This window comes from Pristiophorus japonicus, chromosome 11 (genome assembly GCF_044704955.1).
Source record: "Pristiophorus japonicus isolate sPriJap1 chromosome 11, sPriJap1.hap1, whole genome shotgun sequence".
NCBI classification, from domain to species: domain Eukaryota; kingdom Metazoa; phylum Chordata; class Chondrichthyes; family Pristiophoridae; genus Pristiophorus; species Pristiophorus japonicus.
In genome coordinates this window covers 100,428,388-100,449,170 of record NC_091987.1, presented here as the reverse complement: position 1 = coordinate 100,449,170, position 20,783 = coordinate 100,428,388, and positions in this window count along the sequence as shown.

The window sequence follows — 20,783 nt, the reverse complement described above, 5'->3', positions numbered from 1 at the left end:
CCACTAGCCTGTCCAGCACTACCCCCCTAGTGATAGTGATTGTCTCAAGGTCCTCCCTTCCCACATTCCCGTGACCAGCAATTTTTGGCATGGTTTTTATGTCTTCCACTGTGAAGACCGAAGCAAAATAATTGTTTAAGGTCTCAGCCATTTCCACATTTCCCATTATTAAATCCCCCTTCTCATCTTCTAAGGGACCAACATTTACTTTAGTCACTCTTTTCCGTTTTATATATCGGTAAAAGCTTTTCCTATCTGTTTTTATGTTTTGTGCAATTTACCTTTGTAATCTATCTTTCCTTTCTTTATTGCTTTTTTAGTCATTCTTTGCTGTTGTTTAAAATTTTCCCAATCTTCTAGTTTCCCACTAACCTTGGCCACCTTATACGCATTGGTCTTTAATTTGATACTCTCCTTTATTTCCTTGGTTATCCATGGTTGGTTATCCCTTCTCTTACCGCCCTTCTTTTTCACTGGAATATATTTTTGTTGCGCACTATTAAAGAGCTCCTTAAAAGTCCTCCACTGTTCCTCAATTATGCCACCGTTTAGTCTGTGTTTCCCGTCTACTTTAGCCAACTCTACCCTCATCCCACTGTAGTCCCCTTTGTTTAAGCATAGTACGCTCGTTTCTGACACAACTTCCTCACCCTCAACCTGTAATACAAATTCAACCATACTGTGACCACTCATTCCGAGAGAATCTTTTACTAGGAGATCGTTTATTTTTCCTGTCTCATTACACAGGACCAGATCACGCTTCATCCGTAGATCATATGCTGTGAAATTCTTTGGGATGTTCTGAGGATTTGAAAGGTACCATGGCACCTATTTCCGCCACGATTATGCGCGTTTTTTTTGGTGTGCGCTGTTTTTTGGCGTGAAATCCTCTGTTTCCAACTTTCGCCAACATTTGTACGTCGGTGCCGACCATGTGCACCAGCTTAAACATTTTTGGCGCAGAGACGAGTGAAAACGGGATCGGGCGCCGTTTTTGTGCGGTTAATTGATTTTACCGTCCGTGCTTTTTTGTCAGCGCGGCGCGCCCTGCCCAAAAGGCCCGAAAAAAATAACCTTCTGTGAACTTAAAGAAATCGGCGTGGCGCACAAGTTGACATTGGAGCAAGACAAAAGAAGACAAAATAAAATATGGATGCATGATTATTTTTTTCACAGGGATCTCTGAAATTGGAGCAAGGGAAGAAGAGGTTTCAGAGGGAACAATTGCATGGATTTTCATCTGGTGGCAGACCCGCTGTAACCCCAGCCAGAAAGGATCCGCTCCCCACCGTGTACTCTGCTGTAACCCCGGGCCATGGAACTTCAACTCGCAGGGAGAGCGGGAGCGGGAGCGAGAGGACCATTGGGCCCGGGATTACAGCAGGCCCTTTCTGTCCGGGGTTACAGGGAGGAGTGGGCCCTTTCTGTTCGGGGTTACAGGGGGGAGTGGGTCCTTTCTGTCCAGGGTTACAGGGGGGAGTGGGTCCTTTCTGTCCGGGGTTACAGGGGGCAGTGGGCCCTTTCTGTTCGGGGTTACAGGGGGGAGTGGGTCCTTTCTGTCCAGGGTTACAGGGGGGAGTGGGTCCTTTCTGTCCGGGGTTACAGGGGGCAGTGGGCCCTTTCTGTCCGGGGTTACAGGGGGAGTGGGTCCTTTCTGTCCGGGGTTACAGGGGGGAGTGGGCCCTTTCTGTCCGGGGTTACAGGGGGAAGTGGGTCGTTTCTGTCCGGGGTTATAGGTGGGAGTGGGTCCTTTCTGTCCGGGGTTACAGGGGGGAGTGGGCCCTTTCTGTCCGGGGTTACAGGGGGAGTGGGTCCTTTCTGTCCGGGGTTACAGGGGGGAGTGGGCCCTTTCTGTCCGGGGTTACAGGGGGAAGTGGGTCCTTTCTGTCCGGGGTTATAGGTGGGAGTGGGTCCTTTCTGTCCGGGGTTACAGGGGGGAGTGGGCCCTTTCTGTCCGGGGTTACAGGGGGAAGTGGTCCTTTCTGTCCGGGGTTACAGGGGGGAGTGGGCCCTTTCTGTCCGGGGTTATAGGAGGGAGTGGACCTTTCTGTCCGGGTTTACAGGGGGGAGTGGGCCCTTTCTGTCCGGGGTTACAACGGGGAGTGGGGGGGAGTGGGTCCTTTCTGTCCGGGGTTACAGCGGGGAGTGGGCCCTTTCTGGCCGGGGTTACACGGCAGGGGTGGGGGGGAGCGGGTCCTTTCTGGCTGGGGTTACACGAGGGAACGGGCCCTTTCTGTCCGGGGTTACACGGTGGGGGAGTGGCGGGGAGGAGTGGATCCTTTCTGTCTGGGGTTACAGAGGGGTGTGAGGGGGTGGGGCAGTTTACAGGTGTCAGTGTGTTTCTGGTTGCCCTGGCAACTTCGGCTTTTCACGCATGTCCACTGAATGCACACTTGAAGCTCCTTCCCCCAGGATTAACTTTGGCTAGTGCGGCACCAAAATGAAATTTTACTTTGGGGAAAGTTGCGATTTTTTTTTGCCGTAATCAGGCAAAAAAAATCGGACGTTATTGTACCCGGGCGGCAAAAATCTGGAAAGTGGAAAATAGAGGGCCATATAACTGCTCTTTTTGCTCCAGTAATTTTGATTTCTCACATCAAGCATTCCAGTTGCATCTCTGAGTGAGTCTGTCAAATGAGTCGGAATTATTGTTGAATTATGAGAGGTCTGTGCTATGGAACGAGTTAAAACTGCCCACCAGCAGAGAGAAAAGTCTTTCATTCAGTCACTCTGAACTGTACTGTAACTAATAGTCTGAAATTATGCCACAGGATATTAGAGGATGAATGCTTGACATGCTCATTTTATATCCCTTTCTACTATTTAAATACATACATTAAAATAAATGGGTTGTGACCTCCGGTAACATAGTGGAGAGGGGGATTTCAGATGAATGAATTGTCTATCTGCTGGTATTGGCAAGACAATTTCAGAGCAAAGGTTCTTGAAATGAAGGGATAGTACTAAGAACCTAAAAACGTATGGAACAAATAAAAGCCCATATAAACAAATAAAAACAAATATCCCCCATCACATCATATACAATTTCCTCTATCAAATCCACTTCATCTCCTGAGAGAGGGGACCACCCTTCTTAGCTAAACCTGCAACATGGTAAAACTCGTCCCAACTCCCAAAGGCAGTAGAACAAACCTCCAGAAGTGTACTGCAGCCTTACTGATCCACACTTAGTCACTGTGCTCCATGGAAGATTTGATTGTCTCCTTATAAACGTAAATGTACTGATCCTGTGCTCCTCGTAGGGAGCCATGCTCGAAAAGTGTGTAGGTCGCAGATCGGGCGAACACTGTTGTGTTCATTCGCCGACCTACATTGCTTTTGAATGTAACTTTCTGCTGGATGTTTAAGACTGGTAAATTTAGCCTATAACTTGCAGTCTCGGAAGAAGGTTTGCTCTGCTCTCCATTTGTAGCAAGATTGTGAATGTTCTTTTTACGTGAATTAATCTTCTTGTTGCATATATCTTCACCTCCATTCTTAAACATATATTTATCCAGTGTTTCATTCAAAGAGCTAATTAACATGAAATTACCTCAGTTTGCTAGGAATCTAATTATAGTTCTTCGCTCCTGATACGTCCTTACTATACAGTATAAATGCACACGAGGCCCATGCTTGAGAGAAGGTCAGTCTGTGACCTGTCCTTTATTTCACAGCACTCAAGTGATGGAAGTGGGTGGAGCTTCCCCTTTTATATCTGAAGGTCTAGGTTAGGAGTGTCTCCCACAAGTTCACCACCTAGTGGTTAGTGTTCTCACAGTGTACAACTTAGGTCAGTTTATACATGGGTTACATTGCTGGTTGAATACATGACATCATCTCCCCCCCCCAAAGTCTCTCTGGTGGTTTACGTTCTCTTGTAGAGCGCCTGAGTTGGGGCTCCGGTTGTTGGGCGCTGGCCTGAGTGTCTGCTGTTTGCGGTGCCTCAGGCCTGTCCGGACTGCCCACAGTGACTGGGCTCTCCTCCCTTTGGTCTCTGTGTTCGGTCACCTGTGGTGGAGTGAACTCTACATCGTGTTCTTCCTCTGCTTCTTCTATGGGGTTGCTGAACCTCCTTTTTGTTTGATCCACATGTTTGAGGCAGATTTGTCCATTGGTAAGTTTAACTACCAGAATCCTATTTCCCTCTTTGGCAACCACAGTGCCTGCGAGCCATTTGGGCCATGCAGCATAGTTGAGGACAAAAACAGGGTCATTTACATCAATACATCGCGCCCTCGCATTCCTGTCATGGTAGTCATATTGTGACTGGCGCCTGCTCTCGACAATTTCTTTCATGGTGGGGTGTATAAGGGATAACCGGGTTTTGAGCGTCCTTTTCATTAGCAGCTCTGCGGGTGGAACCCCTGTGAGCGAGTGTGGTCGGGATCTGTAGGCCAACAGGAAACGTGATAAGCGGCTTTGTAGGGAACCCCTTTGGATTCTGAGCATCCCCTGTTTAATTATCTGCACTGCTCGTTCTGCCTGGCCGTTTGAGGCCGGCTTGAACGGTGCCGTTCTGACATGGTTAATTCCATTGCCTGCCATGACGTCCTGGAATTCAATGCTTGTAAAGCACGGGCCATTGTCGCTGACCAAGATGTTCGGTAGACCGTGGGCGGCAAACATTGCCCGTAGGCTTTCTACCATGGCAGAGGATGTGCTTGAATTTAAAATGTCACACTCGATCCATTTGGAGTAGGCGTCGACCACAACCAAAAACATTTTTCACATGAAAGGACCTGCGTAGTCCACATGGATGCGTGATCAAAGCTTGGCAGGCCATGGCCAGGGGCTAAGGGGGGCTTCCCTGGGTGCATTGCCCAGATGGGCACACATGTTGCACCTGTGAACACAAAGTTCCAGATCTGCGTCTATCCCTGGCCACCAAACATGTGACCTGGCAATTGCCTTCATTATGACAATGCCCGGGTACTCATTGTGGAGCTCTCTGATGAACACCTCTCTGCCCATTTGGGGCATGACTATGCGGTTTTCCCACAGTAGGCAATCGGCCTGAATTGAGAGTTCATCCCTGCGCCTGTGAAATGGTTTAAATTTCTCAGGGCATGCCCTGTACGTGGCTGCCCAGTCCCCATTCAGGACACATTTCTTGACGAGAGACAATAGCGGGTCTCTATTTGTCCAGACTTTAATCTCACGGGTGAGCCTTCACTTCCGAAAGCTTCAACAGCCATGACCATATCAGCAGCATGCTCGGTAGCCCCCTCAGTGGTGTCTCGTGGGAGCCTGCTGAGTGCATCGGCGCAGTTTTTGGTACCCTGTCTGTGCCGAATTGTGTCGTCATAGGCGGCTAACGTGAGTGCCCACCTCTGTATGCGGGCTGATGCGTTTACATTTATGGCCTTGTTGTCGGCCAAAAGGGACATTAGGGGTTTGTGATCTGTCTCCAGCTCAAATTACCTGCCAAACAGGTACTGGTGCATTTTCTTTACCGCATATACACATGCGAGCACCTCCTTTTCTACCATCCCATAGCCCCTTTCTGCCTGGGAGAGACTTCTGGGGGCATAAGCTATCGGCTGTAACTGACTCTTGGCATTGACATGCTGCAACACACACACGACACCATAGGACAACGCATCGCTAGTTAACACAAGTTTCTTACATGGGTCATATAGCATTAACAGATTGTTGGAACATAACAAATTGCGTGCTCTATTAAAAGCCCTTTCCTGGCTGTCCCCCCAGACCCATTCGCGACCTTTGCATAGGAGCACGTGTAGCGGCTCTAGCAGCGTGCTCAATTTGGGAAGAAAGTTACCAAAATAGTTCAGGAGCCCCAGGAACGAACGCAGCTCCGGAGTGTTACGGGGTCTGGGTGCTCTCTGGATCGCTTCCGTTTTGGACGCAGTAGGGCTGATCCTGTCTGCTGCTACCCTCATTCCCAGGAATTCTACCTCTGGAGCTAGGAAGACGCACTTTGCCTTTTTCAGTTGCAGCCCTACCCGGTCCAGTCTGCGTAGCACCTCCTCCAGGTTGTGGAGATGTTCTTCAGTATCATAACCCATGATGAGGATGTCGTCCTGAAAAACCACCGTCCCTGGAATCGACTTGAGGAGGCTTTCCATATTTTGTTGGAAGATCGCGGCGGCTGAGCGAATCCCGAACGGACATCTGTTGTACTCAAACAACTCCTTGTGTGTCGTGATGGTGGTCAGCTTCTTCGATTCACTCGCCAGCTCCTGGGTCATGTAAGCTAAGGTCACGTCCAATTTTGAAAAATGTTTGCCACCGGATAGCATCGCAAAGAGGTCCTCCGTTCTCGGTAGCGAGTACTGGTCTTGCAGTGACACCCGATTGATGGTGGCCTTGTAATCACCACATATCCTGACCTACCCATCTGCCTTGAGCACCGGCACAATCGGGCTCGCCCAGTCACTTAATTCGACTGGCGAGATGATGTCTTCCCTCAGCAGGCGGTCCAATTCACCATCTATCTTTTCCCGCATCACGTACGGCACCGCCCTGGCCTTGTGGTGTACTGGCCTGGCGTCCGGGTTTATGTGAATCACTACCTTGGCCCCCATGAAAGTGACAATGCCGGGTTGAAATAATGAATCAAATTTGTCCAGGATCTGTGAGCATGATACTCGCTCCACAGAGGAAATTGCATTGACATCGCCCCATTTCCAGTTCATGACAGCAAGCCAACTCCTCCCCAGTAGTGCGGGACCGTCCTCTGGGACAGCCCAGAGTGGCAGTCTGTTCTCCGAATCTTTGTGGGTCACGACTACCGTGGCGCTGCCTAGCACCAGAATGATCTCCAATCGGCGATAATTTTGGCCTCCTGGCCTTGGACGCCCACAACTTTTCGAACTGTTTGATACCCATCAGGGACTGGCTGGCCCCCGTGTCTAGCTCCATTGATACTGGGATGCCATTGAGGAGCACTTTCATCATTATCGGTGGCGTCCTGGTGTATGAACTGTATACGTGCTCCACATGAACTCGCTGAGCTTCAGCTTCCAGCGATTTCCCCCAGCGTTCATTTCTGCAATTTCTGCAGGTATTTTGCTCATCTCTGCAAACTCCGGCTGAGTGTGTGCCTCCACGCCTCCAACATGAGCTGCTGTTTGAAACAAAAGGTCCCTTGCCATTCGATCGTCCCTGACTGTCCCTGTTATTGTCCTTGAGTGCACCATTAACAGGTGTTGATGGCCCCATTACTGGCCACATTGTCCCTTGCAATGGCATGAATCGCCGTTCAGCTTGCCATTGTCTCTGTAGAACTCCCCCTCTGGGTTCGACTACATGTTGGGGCATGCCCGATTGCCCTTGTCTGCCTGGAGAACTGTGTGCTGCTTTAACAATGTTGAATCTCTGTCCCAACCATTGCTTAATACAATACCTCTCGTCTGTTCTGCTAGTTGCCATGCTCACGTGGTTTAAATCCCAGTTTCTCGTCTCACAGTGTACAACTTAGGTCAGATTATACATGGGTTACATTGCTGGTTGAATACATGACATTTTCTCTCTCTCTTCCCCAGCCTCTCTCTCTCTCTCCCCCAGCCTCTCTCTCTCTTTCCTCAGCCTTTCTCTCTCTCCCACAGCCTTTCTCTCTCTCTCCCCCAGCCTTTCTCTCTCTCTCCCCCAGCCTCTCTCTCTCTCTCCCCCAGCCTCTCTCTCCCCCCCCCAGCCTCTCTCTCTCTCTCCCCCAGCCTCTCTCTCTCTCTCCCCAGCCTCTCTCTCTCTCCCCCCAGCCTCTCCCTCTCTCCCCCAGCCTCTCCCTCTCTCCCACAGCCTCTCTCTCCCCCCAGCCTCTCTCTCTCTCTCCCCCCAGCCTCTCTCTCTCTCCCCCCAGCCTCTCTCTCTCCCCCCAGCCTCTCTCTCTCTCTCCCCCCAGCCTCTCTCTCTCTCTCCCCCCAGCCTCTCTCTCTCTCCCCCAGCCTCTCTCTCTCTCTCTCTCCCCAGCCTCTCTCTCTCTCTCTCCCCAGCCTCTCTCTCTCTCTCTCCCCCCAGCCTCTCTCTCTCTCCCCCAGCCTCTCTCTCTCTCCCCCAGCCTCTCTCTCTCCCCCCAGCCTCTCTCTCTCTCTCCCCCCAGCCTCTCTCTCTCTCTCCCCAGCCTCTCTCTCTCCCCCCATCCTCTCTCTCTCTCTCCCCACAGCCTCTCTCTCTCTCTCTCCCCCCAGCCTCTCTCTCTCTCTCTCTCTCCCCCCAGCCTCTCTCTCTCTCTCCCCCCCAGCCTCTCTCTCTCTCCCCCCAGTCTCTCTCTCTCTCTCCCCCCAGCCTCTCTCTCTCTCCCCCAATCTCTCTCTCTCTCTCTCCCCAGTCTCTTTCTCCCTCTCGGCCCCCCACCGCTTCTCTGCTTGCCACCGCTCTCGGCCCCCCAAGAGGGGTCGGGGTCGGAGCGGGTGAGAGGGTGTGGGGAGAGAGCTGAGGCTGGGGCCAGGGCTTGAGCCGGCGAAGAGAGTTGGAGCCTCAGGTCCTGCTTCTCGGCACCACGTGCATGGAATAATTCGGGGTCGGGAGAGGGGTATGGAGCTTGACAGGTGGCAGGGCTTGACAGACGTATGTCTGTCAAAAAAAGTGCAGTACAAATAGTTACACTGTTAAAGCACTCATCTGTATTTTGAGGACATAAATGACTACATGAAGGCATGACACTGGATTTTATAATAAACATATTGTCATAACAAGGCAAGCTGACCTGCAGACTAAGAGAAGAAATTGTGATTTGGAGGTAGATTTTCTGATTTTTTTTTCCAGATATTTTTATATGTGATCTTCACAGTTTAGTTCCATACATTACAACAATGCTGACACTTCGAAAGTACTTTAGTGGCTGTGAAGCGCTTTGGGACATCCTGAGGTTGTGAAAGAGGCTATATAAATGCAAGTCTTTCTTTCTGAATACCTTTTGACTGGTTACCTCATCATCAATATCAGATGGTTTCTGTGCACAGCACAGTAGAACTTGAACATAACTAATACAGCATCTATCGTAATGTGAAAGTTAAACACAATTTATCCTGTGTGTTCAGATGAACCTTGGATTGCATTTTTAGGTTGAAATGACCTCAAATCCTTTTTAACATAACTCTGAAGAAATTGATTCTGGATTGTGGTCAAATTCAATTTGTTTGGCCCTCTTGGTGAGTTTGACCTTTGACCTCACATTTGTTATCACATTAGCATTGTTTTTACAGTACAGGTCCAGGAGCTAAGCACTTTGCAAATCATAATGAAACACATAGCAAGTGTTCCATAGCATCATAGTGTTAAATGTATGATATCAGAAAATTGGGAATCAAGTTTCAGTAGCTTTATACAATAGATAGTGCTAGAAATACAATGTGGCATAGAAATAGCGACATTAAATTGTTTTTAGAATCGGAATTATGCCGAGGGGAGATTTGGTAGAAGTGCTCAAAATTATGAAGGGTTTTGATAAAAGTAAATAAGGAGAAATTGTTTCTACTGGCAGAGAGTCAATAACCAGAGGACACAAATTTAAGGCAATTGTCAAATGAACCAGAGGCGACATGAGGATTTTTTTTTTGACGAAGTGAGTTGTTATGATTGTTTGAAAGAGTGGTGGAAGCAGATTCAATAGTAACTTTCAAAAGGGAATTGGATAAATACTTGAAGCGGAGAATTTTGCTGGGCTTTGGGGAAAGAACGGGGGTGTGGCACTAACTGGATAGCTCTACCAAAGAGCTCTATCACAGGCACGCTGGGCTGAATAGCCTCCTTTTGTGCTGTATCATTTTATGATTCCAATAAAATACAAACTTCAAACATAAAGAGGAAGAGGCAGATCTTGAGCCAACTGTTGCTGAAATAAAAGTATACTGCAGGTTTATCAGCGGAATTGGAGGCTCTTACATTCGCAGTCTGGCTCATGCAAAGATTCACAGCTGCAACCTTGAACCTCTTGAACATTGAAATAATGTTCTAACTTTCAAAAAATGTACAAAGGTTGTCCTGCAGATAGTTTGAACGTGATTCCCTTTACGTATAATCATGGGGACAGCATAAAGCATAATCAAATCGATGCACAGAACCTAAAAGCATTCCTTATGTCATAATGTTCTTCTTTATATTTCAGAAATAAATTAATAAATTGTAATAATGTCTGATTTTCTGTAAAAGGATACTGTTGCAGTGCTTGAAGGTTTCACTTATGACATGGTCTTGTGATGTGAAATCAGTATTCGTTTGTTTCCCACTTGATTCATAAACCGTTGAATTTTACTATTCATAACAATTCAATTTGTGTCTCAAGATATGTTTGTTGACTTGGTAGGAATTAGGATTTTGTTGAATTCTCCTTCGATTTTATGCATTACTTTTTTCAAAATAAATGGTCTTTTTTTTCTATATCTGCATTTAAGTTTAATCGATACCGAGGTTTAATCGGTGAAAGGCTCTATATAAATGCAAGTCTTTCTTTTTTAAACAAAGTTAGGGATACTGTGACCATGCAAAATCTACACAATGGGGGGAATTCTAATCCCCAAAACAGGTGTGTTTGGGTCAGGGTGGGTGGTTAAAAAACTTAAAAATCTGAAACTGGAATGCAACTCACCTTGAACCCGCCCACTTCCGACTTTAACGGAGGTGGGATGGGGAGCGAGCGAGTGACCAATCCGTGTTCAGGAGGAAGGTCAGACATTGAAACCTTTTACGGAGGCTACGTGCCTTCATTTTAACAGTGCTTTTATTTTTGACCCGTGCTGGCTGGGTTTCCTGGGCCTCGGGAAAGTCAGCAGGTAAAAGGAGGCGCGAAGGGTTGGATCCATAAGGTTAGTGCCTTTACAGCACTGCTTCTGGGCCGCGAGGAACAGGAGTGCTTCCTCTCGGCCCAACAAGCTTACCTTGTAAACCCCCGCAACTGGAATGCCTTGACCACCATCTCTAACCACCCCCCTCCCCCCGCCAATCTGTTCTTCTCTAATCACCATCTCACTCCCCCTGGTCACCATCTCCCTCCTCCCGATCACGATCTCCCTCCCCCGATCACCATCTCGCTCTCCTGATCACCATCTCCCTCCTCCCGGTTGTTATGTATGTAACCATCATGCAACGGTAATCTTCATGTAACTGTAACCTTCATGCAACTCCTGTACACTGTACTTATACCCTAGAAATGCACACCCTGACCACAGAGGGTGAACTTGTGGGAGACACTCCTCACCTGGGTTTCCAGGTATAAAAGGGGAGGTCCAAACCCAAGGTCAGCACTCCTTGGTCCTGGGAATAAAGGTTAAGGTCACGTAGTGACTGTGTCTGCAGTACATGCCTCGTGTGATTTTGTAGTAACGTGCAGGGACACCACATTTGGCAACGAGAAACGGGAATCACCGAACCACGAGGATGGCCACCGGAAGCACAGAGGAACGTTATTGTGTGGGTGAGGACTGGGACGACTTCGTGGAGAGACTCCAGCAGAGCTTTGTCATGAAGGACTGGCTGGGAGCGGCAGCGGCTGACAAGCGGAGGGCGCATCTACTGACCAGCTGTGGACCACAGACGTATGCACTGATGAAAGTCCTGCTCGCACCCCAAAAGCCAGTAGACAAGTCCTTTGAAGAGCTCAGCCAGCTGATCAGTGAGCATCTCAAGCCGGCGAGTAGCGTACACACGACCCGGCACCGGTCCCACACACACTGGCGTTGGGAGGGACAAAACATCTCGGACTTCGTTGTGGATCTGCGGCGCTTGGCCAGTCTCTGTAAGTTCACAGACGCCTGCAGTGGGGAGATGTTAAAGGATTTCTTCATTGAGGGCATTAATCATGCCGGGATTTTCAGGAAGCTCATAGAGACCAAGGACTTGACTTTAGAAGGGGCGGCGTTGATAGCTCAGACCTTCATGGCAGGGGAAGAGGAGACCAAGCTAATTTATGTGCGCAGCCCTGGTCCCAACGTGGCGATGAACCAGGGAGTTGACATTGTGAACGCGGCTCTGGACCCCGCAGGCAGGCTAGGGCATTTCGAAATCGCCCAGGCAGCAACAGACTCTAGGGTGGGCCCGCAACAGGGACAATGGAAAGGGGATCGGCAATTCACGTCATCATGAGGAACAATGCGTCCCGTGATGGGACCATTATAACCCACCATCAGAATGCTTAGAAACAATAAAAAGGGCAATCACAGAGGAATGCCTGGTAACAGTCCTTTTGTTAACAACAATCTCAGCTCATGCTGGAGGTGCGGGGGGTAGACATACTGCGAAAAGCTGCAGGTTTCAGCAATATACACTTGGCCAGGATGTGCAAAAAGGCTGTAGCGAGGCTAATCTGCAAGACAGAGGAACCAGACGAGGGGTCTGCAATGCAGGATGATACCTGGGGAAAAGCCATGGATGCTGAAGTTCAGCGGGTTCATATGGCTGACGTTCACAGCTCATACACTAAAACGCCTCCCATGATGATGAAAGTTTTATTGAATGGCATCTCGGTGCACATGGAGCTGGATACGGGAGCTAGCCAGTCACTTATGAGCGCCCAACAATTTAAGAGACTATGGCCACACAGAGCTAGCAGGCCCAAACTGGACCGCATTGACACGCAGCTACGGACGTACACCAAAGAGATCATCCCAGTGTTAGGCAGTGCAAACTTGGTGGTAACACATAACGGATCACAGAACCGGCTGCCACTCTGGATCGTCCTGGGAAATGGCCCCGTGCTCTTGGGGAGGAGTTGGCTATTCGAGATGAATTGGAAATGGGAGAATGTGCACGCCATTTCATCTGTGGAGCTAGGTTCATGCTCACAGGTCCTACAAAAATTTGGGTCACTGTTTCAACCCGGTGTCGGAACATTCAAGGGCACTAAAGTAGTGATACGCATCACTCCGGACGCCAGACCAGTGCACCACAAAGCCAGAGCGGTGCCGTATGTGATGCATGAGAAAATTGAAAGTGAATTGGACAGGCTGCTCAGAGAGGGCATAATTTCGGCCATTGAATTCAGCGACTGGGCAAGTCTCATCGTTCCTGTCCTTAAAGTAGATGGCTCGGTCAGGATTTGTGGCGACTACAAAGCCACCATCAACCGAGTGTCGCTGCAAGACCAATACCCGCTCCCGAGAGCGGAGGACTTTTTGCCACGCTGGCAGGTGGCAAGCTGTTCACTTCAGCCTACATGACTCAAGAATTGGCTGAAGAATCCAAGCTTCTGACCACCATCACGACGCACAAGGGATTATTTATCTACAACAGGTGTCCGTTTGGCATTCGTTCGGCGGCAGCTATCTCTCAGAGAAATATGGAAAGCTTGCTCAAATCCATTCCTGGAACAATCGTATTCCAAGACGACATCCTTATAATAGGTTGAGACACTGAGGAACACCTCCACAACCTGGAGGAGGTGCTTCGCCGACTGGACTGGGTAGGTTTGTGGCTGAAAAAGACCAAGTGCGTGTTTTTGGCCCCAGAGGTCGAGTTTTTGGGCAGGAGGGTTGCCGCAGACAGGATCCGGCCCACTGAATCAAAAATGGAGTCGATCCGCCGGGCGCCCAGGCCCGGCAACACGTCGGAGTTGCGATCATTCCTGGGACTGTTGAACTATTTCGGGAACTTTCTGCCGAACTTAAGCACATTGTTGGAGCCGTTACACATGCTCCTGCGTAAAGGTTGTGAATGGCTTTGGGGGGACTGTCAAGAACGGGCTTTCAATAAGGCGAGGAACCTGCTGTGTTCTAACAAACTGTTGACTTTGTATGACCCCTGTAAAAAACTGGTTTTAACGTGCGATGCATCATCCTACGTTGGGTGTGTGTTGCAGCAGGGTAATGATGACGGCCGACTCCAACCGGTGGCTTATGCCTCCAGGTCACTCTCTCAGGCAGAGCGTGGATACGGCATGGTCGAAAAGGAAGCACTCACTTGTGTTTACGGTGTGAAAAAGATGCACCAGTACCTTTTCGGTAAACGGTTCGAGCTAGTAACGGACCACAAGCCGTTAACATCCTTGTTGTTCGACAGCAAGGCTGTCAATGCCAATGCGTCAGCTCGCATACAGCGATGGGCCCTCACACTGGCTGCATATGGCTACACCATACGGCACTGGCCAGGCACCGAAAATTGCGCTGACGCGCTCAGCAGGCTCCCACTGGCCACCACTGAGGGGGCGTCGGAGCAAAGTGCCGAGATGGTCATGGCCGTTGAGGCTTTTGACACCGTAGGCTCCCCCATCACAGCCCACCAGATCAAACTCTGGACCAACAGAGACCCCCTCCTATCCATGATAAAGAAATGTGTTCTGACTGGGGATTGGGCGCCTGCACACGGGGCATGCCCCGAGGAGGTCAGACCGTTTCAGAGACGGATGGATGAGCTCTCCATCCAAGCCGACTGCCTGCTATGGGGCAGCCGGGTAGTCATGCCCCAGAAAGGAAGGGAAGTGTTCATCAGGGAACTCTACAGCGAGCACCCTGGCATTGTGTTAATGAAGGCCATTGCCCGGTCACATGTATGGTGGCCGGGGATTGACTCAGACCTGGAACACTGGGTTCGCAGGTGCACGACGTGTGCCCAGCTGGGCAATGCCTCAGGGATGCCCCACTCAGCCCGTGGCCCTGGCCCACCAGGCCATGGTCATGTATTCACGTAGACTATGCGGGCCCGTTCATGGGAAAATGTTCCTGATCGTTGTCGATGCATACTCGAAATGGATCGAGTGCATCATATTAAACTCGTACACGACATCCATCACCGTGGAGAGTCTGCGTACAGTTTTCGCGACCCACGGCTTGCCGGACATCCTGGTCAGCAACAATGGCTCATGTTTCACCAGCCATGAATTCCAGGAATTTATATCGGGCAATGGTATCAAACCAGACAGTGCCGTTCAAGCCGGCTTCCAATGGCCAGGTGGAACGTGCAGTCCAAATCATATAACAGGGCATGCTACGCATCAAAGGGCCCTCCTTTCAGTACCGCCTATCGCGCCTCCTGCTGGCCTACAGGTCCCGGCCGCACTTGCTCACGGGAGTCCCGCCAGCGGAACTCCTCATGAAATGCATGCTTAAATCGCGGCTTTCCCTCATTCACCCAGCCCTGGCAGACATTGTTGAGGGCAAGCGCCAGTCCCAAACCGAGTTCCAAGATCGAAACTCAAGGAGGAGATGTATAGAAATGGATGACCCGGTATTTGTTCTTAATCATGCTTTGGGACCCAAGTGGCTTGAGGGCACAATAATCGACAAAGAAGGGAATAGGGTCATAGTGTCAGACTGAACAATGGGCCGATATGCCGCAAAGACTTGGACCAAATAAAGAAAAGGTTCAGCATAGACATGGAGGAACCTGAAGAAGGGCATGAGATGTTATCCACACCACTGCCAGAGGACAAGCAACAAGGACAGTCCACAGCATGCACAGTCCCCGTGGCCAGCCCGGACAGGCCGGAATCACCTCAGGTGACAGAGACGCATGCCGAGGCTCAGCCACCAGAGCTCCAACTGCGGCGCTCCACGAGAGAGCGTCAACCATCTGAAAGACTTAACCTTTGACACAAAAAGACGTAAGGGGGGAGGTGATGTCATGTATGTAACCATCATGCAACGGTAATCTTCATGTAATTGCAACCTTCATGCAACTCCCGTACACTGTACTTATACCCTAGAAATGCACACCCTGACCACAGAGGGTGAACTTGTGGGAGACACTCCCCACCTGGGTTTCCAGGTATAAAAGGGGAGGTCCCACCCAGGGTCAGCACTCCTTGATCCTGGGAATAAAGGTTAAGGTCACGTAGTGACTGTGTCTGCAGTACATGCCTCGTGTGATTTTGTAGTAACGTGCAGGGACACCACATTTGGCAACGAGAAACGGGAATCACCGAACCACGAGGATGGCCACCGGAAGCACAGAGGAACGTTATTGTGTGGGTGAGGACTGGGACGACTTCGTGGAGAGACTCCAGCAGAGCTTTGTCATGAAGGACTGGCTGGGAGCGGCAGCGGCTGACAAGCGGAGGGCGCATCTACTGACCAGCTGTGGACCACAGACGTATGCACTGATGAAAGTCCTGCTCGCACCCCAAAAGCCAGTAGACAAGTCCTTTGAAGAGCTCAGCCAGCTGATCAGTGAGCATCTCAAGCCGGCGAGTAGCGTACACACGACCCGGCACCGGTCCCACACACACTGGCGTTGGGAGGGACAAAACATCTCGGACTTCGTTGTGGATCTGCGGCGCTTGGCCAGTCTCTGTAAGTTCACAGACGCCTGCAGTGGGGAGATGTTAAAGGATTTCTTCATTGAGGGCATTAATCATGCCGGGATTTTCAGGAAGCTCATAGAGACCAAGGACTTGACTTTAGAAGGGGCGGCGTTGATAGCTCAGACCTTCATGGCAGGGGAAGAGGAGACCAAGCTAATTTATGTGCGCAGCCCTGGTCCCAACGTGGCGATGAACCAGGGAGTTGACATTGTGAACGCGGCTCTGGACCCCGCAGGCAGGCTAGGGCATTTCGAAATCGCCCAGGCAGCAACAGACTCTAGGGTGGGCCCGCAACAGGGACAATGGAAAGGGGATCGGCAATTCACGTCATCATGAGGAACAATGCGTCCCGTGATGGGACCATTATAACCCACCATCAGAATGCTTAGAAACAATAAAAAGGGCAATCACAGAGGAATGCCTGGTAACAGTCCTTTTGTTAACAACAATCTCAGCTCATGCTGGAGGTGCGGGGGGTAGACATACTGCGAAAAGCTGCAGGTTTCAGCAATATACACTTGGCCAGGATGTGCAAAAAGGCTGTAGCGAGGCTAATCTGCAAGACAGAGGAACCAGACGAGGGGTCTGCAATGCAGGATGATACCTGGGGAAAAGCCATGGATGCTGAAGTTCAGCGGGTTCATATGGCTGACGTTCACAGCTCATACACTAAAACGCCTCCCATGATGATGAAAGTTTTATTGAATGGCATCTCGGTGCACATGGAGCTGGATACGGGAGCTAGCCAGTCACTTATGAGCGCCCAACAATTTAAGAGACTATGGCCACACAGAGCTAGCAGGCCCAAACTGGACCGCATTGACACGCAGCTACGGACGTACACCAAAGAGATCATCCCAGTGTTAGGCAGTGCAAACTTGGTGGTAACACATAACGGATCACAGAACCGGCTGCCACTCTGGATCGTCCTGGGAAATGGCCCCGTGCTCTTGGGGAGGAGTTGGCTATTCGAGATGAATTGGAAATGGGAGAATGTGCACGCCATTTCATCTGTGGAGCTAGGTTCATGCTCACAGGTCCTACAAAAATTTGGGTCACTGTTTCAACCCGGTGTCGGAACATTCAAGGGCACTAAAGTAGTGATACGCATCACTCCGGACGCCAGACCAGTGCACCACAAAGCCAGAGCGGTGCCGTATGTGATGCATGAGAAAATTGAAAGTGAATTGGACAGGCTGCTCAGAGAGGGCATAATTTCGGCCATTGAATTCAGCGACTGGGCAAGTCTCATCGTTCCTGTCCTTAAAGTAGATGGCTCGGTCAGGATTTGTGGCGACTACAAAGCCACCATCAACCGAGTGTCGCTGCAAGACCAATACCCGCTCCCGAGAGCGGAGGACTTTTTGCCACGCTGGCAGGTGGCAAGCTGTTCACTTCAGCCTACATGACTCAAGAATTGGCTGAAGAATCCAAGCTTCTGACCACCATCACGACGCACAAGGGATTATTTATCTACAACAGGTGTCCGTTTGGCATTCGTTCGGCGGCAGCTATCTCTCAGAGAAATATGGAAAGCTTGCTCAAATCCATTCCTGGAACAATCGTATTCCAAGACGACATCCTTATAATAGGTTGAGACACTGAGGAACACCTCCACAACCTGGAGGAGGTGCTTCGCCGACTGGACTGGGTAGGTTTGTGGCTGAAAAAGACCAAGTGCGTGTTTTTGGCCCCAGAGGTCGAGTTTTTGGGCAGGAGGGTTGCCGCAGACAGGATCCGGCCCACTGAATCAAAAATGGAGTCGATCCGCCGGGCGCCCAGGCCCGGCAACACGTCGGAGTTGCGATCATTCCTGGGACTGTTGAACTATTTCGGGAACTTTCTGCCGAACTTAAGCACATTGTTGGAGCCGTTACACATGCTCCTGCGTAAAGGTTGTGAATGGCTTTGGGGGGACTGTCAAGAACGGGCTTTCAATAAGGCGAGGAACCTGCTGTGTTCTAACAAACTGTTGACTTTGTATGACCCCTGTAAAAAACTGGTTTTAACGTGCGATGCATCATCCTACGTTGGGTGTGTGTTGCAGCAGGGTAATGATGACGGCCGACTCCAACCGGTGGCTTATGCCTCCAGGTCACTCTCTCAGGCAGAGCGTGGATACGGCATGGTCGAAAAGGAAGCACTCACTTGTGTTTACGGTGTGAAAAAGATGCACCAGTACCTTTTCGGTAAACGGTTCGAGCTAGTAACGGACCACAAGCCGTTAACATCCTTGTTGTTCGACAGCAAGGCTGTCAATGCCAATGCGTCAGCTCGCATACAGCGATGGGCCCTCACACTGGCTGCATATGGCTACACCATACGGCACTGGCCAGGCACCGAAAATTGCGCTGACGCGCTCAGCAGGCTCCCACTGGCCACCACTGAGGGGGCGTCGGAGCAAAGTGCCGAGATGGTCATGGCCGTTGAGGCTTTTGACACCGTAGGCTCCCCCATCACAGCCCACCAGATCAAACTCTGGACCAACAGAGACCCCCTCCTATCCATGATAAAGAAATGTGTTCTGACTGGGGATTGGGCGCCTGCACACGGGGCATGCCCCGAGGAGGTCAGACCGTTTCAGAGACGGATGGATGAGCTCTCCATCCAAGCCGACTGCCTGCTATGGGGCAGCCGGGTAGTCATGCCCCAGAAAGGAAGGGAAGTGTTCATCAGGGAACTCTACAGCGAGCACCCTGGCATTGTGTTAATGAAGGCCATTGCCCGGTCACATGTATGGTGGCCGGGGATTGACTCAGACCTGGAACACTGGGTTCGCAGGTGCACGACGTGTGCCCAGCTGGGCAATGCCTCAGGGATGCCCCACTCAGCCCGTGGCCCTGGCCCACCAGGCCATGGTCATGTATTCACGTAGACTATGCGGGCCCGTTCATGGGAAAATGTTCCTGATCGTTGTCGATGCATACTCGAAATGGATCGAGTGCATCATATTAAACTCGTACACGACATCCATCACCGTGGAGAGTCTGCGTACAGTTTTCGCGACCCACGGCTTGCCGGACATCCTGGTCAGCAACAATGGCTCATGTTTCACCAGCCATGAATTCCAGGAATTTATATCGGGCAATGGTATCAAACCAGACAGTGCCGTTCAAGCCGGCTTCCAATGGCCAGGTGGAACGTGCAGTCCAAATCATATAACAGGGCATGCTACGCATCAAAGGGCCCTCCTTTCAGTACCGCCTATCGCGCCTCCTGCTGGCCTACAGGTCCCGGCCGCACTTGCTCACGGGAGTCCCGCCAGCGGAACTCCTCATGAAATGCATGCTTAAATCGCGGCTTTCCCTCATTCACCCAGCCCTGGCAGACATTGTTGAGGGCAAGCGCCAGTCCCAAACCGAGTTCCAAGATCGAAACTCAAGGAGGAGATGTATAGAAATGGATGACCCGGTATTTGTTCTTAATCATGCTTTGGGACCCAAGTGGCTTGAGGGCACAATAATCGACAAAGAAGGGAATAGGGTCATAGTGTCAGACTGAACAATGGGCCGATATGCCGCAAAGACTTGGACCAAATAAAGAAAAGGTTCAGCATAGACATGGAGGAACCTGAAGAAGGGCATGAGATGTTATCCACACCACTGCCAGAGGACAAGCAACAAGGACAGTCCACAGCATGCACAGTCCCCGTGGCCAGCCCGGACAGGCCGGAATCACCTCAGGTGACAGAGACGCATGCCGAGGCTCAGCCACCAGAGCTCCAACTGCGGCGCTCCACGAGAGAGCGTCAACCATCTGAAAGACTTAACCTTTGACACAAAAAGACGTAAGGGGGGAGGTGATGTCATGTATGTAACCATCATGCAACGGTAATCTTCATGTAATTGCAACCTTCATGCAACTCCCGTACACTGTACTTATACCCTAGAAATACACACCCTGACCACAGAGGGTGAACTTGTGGGAGACACTCCCCACCTGGGTTTCCAGGTATAAAAGGGGAGGTCCCACCCAGGGTCAGCACTCCTTGATCCTGGGAATAAAGGTTAAGGTCACGTAGTGACTGTGTCTACAGTACATGCCTCGTGTGAATTTGTAGTAAGGTGCAGGGACACGACACCCATCACCATCTCCCTCCGCCCGATCACCATCTCACTCATTCCTCCCCCACCCCCAGCTACCATTTCACTCTCCCCCCACTCCCCAGCCACCATCTCACCAGCCCCCTCCCGGCCACCAATTTTCATTGAGCCATATACTATATAATTAGGGCAGATGACCAACAGTTTGGTCAAAAAGGTAGGTTTTAAGGAGCATCTTAAAGGAGGAAAGAGCAATGGACTGGACAGGTTAGATGCAGGAAGAATGTCCCTGATGTTGGGGGAGTCCAGGACCAGGGGACACAGTCTTAGGATAAGGGATAGGCCATTTAGGACTGAAATGAGGAGAAACTTCTTCACTCAGAGAGTTGTTAACCTGTGGAATTCCCTACTGCAGAGAGTTGTTGATGCCAGTTCATCAGGGAGTTAGATATGGCCCTTACGGCTAAAGGGATCAAGGGGTATGGTGAGAAAGCAGGAAAGGGTGAATGATCAGCCATGATCTTATTGAATGGTGGTGCAGGCTC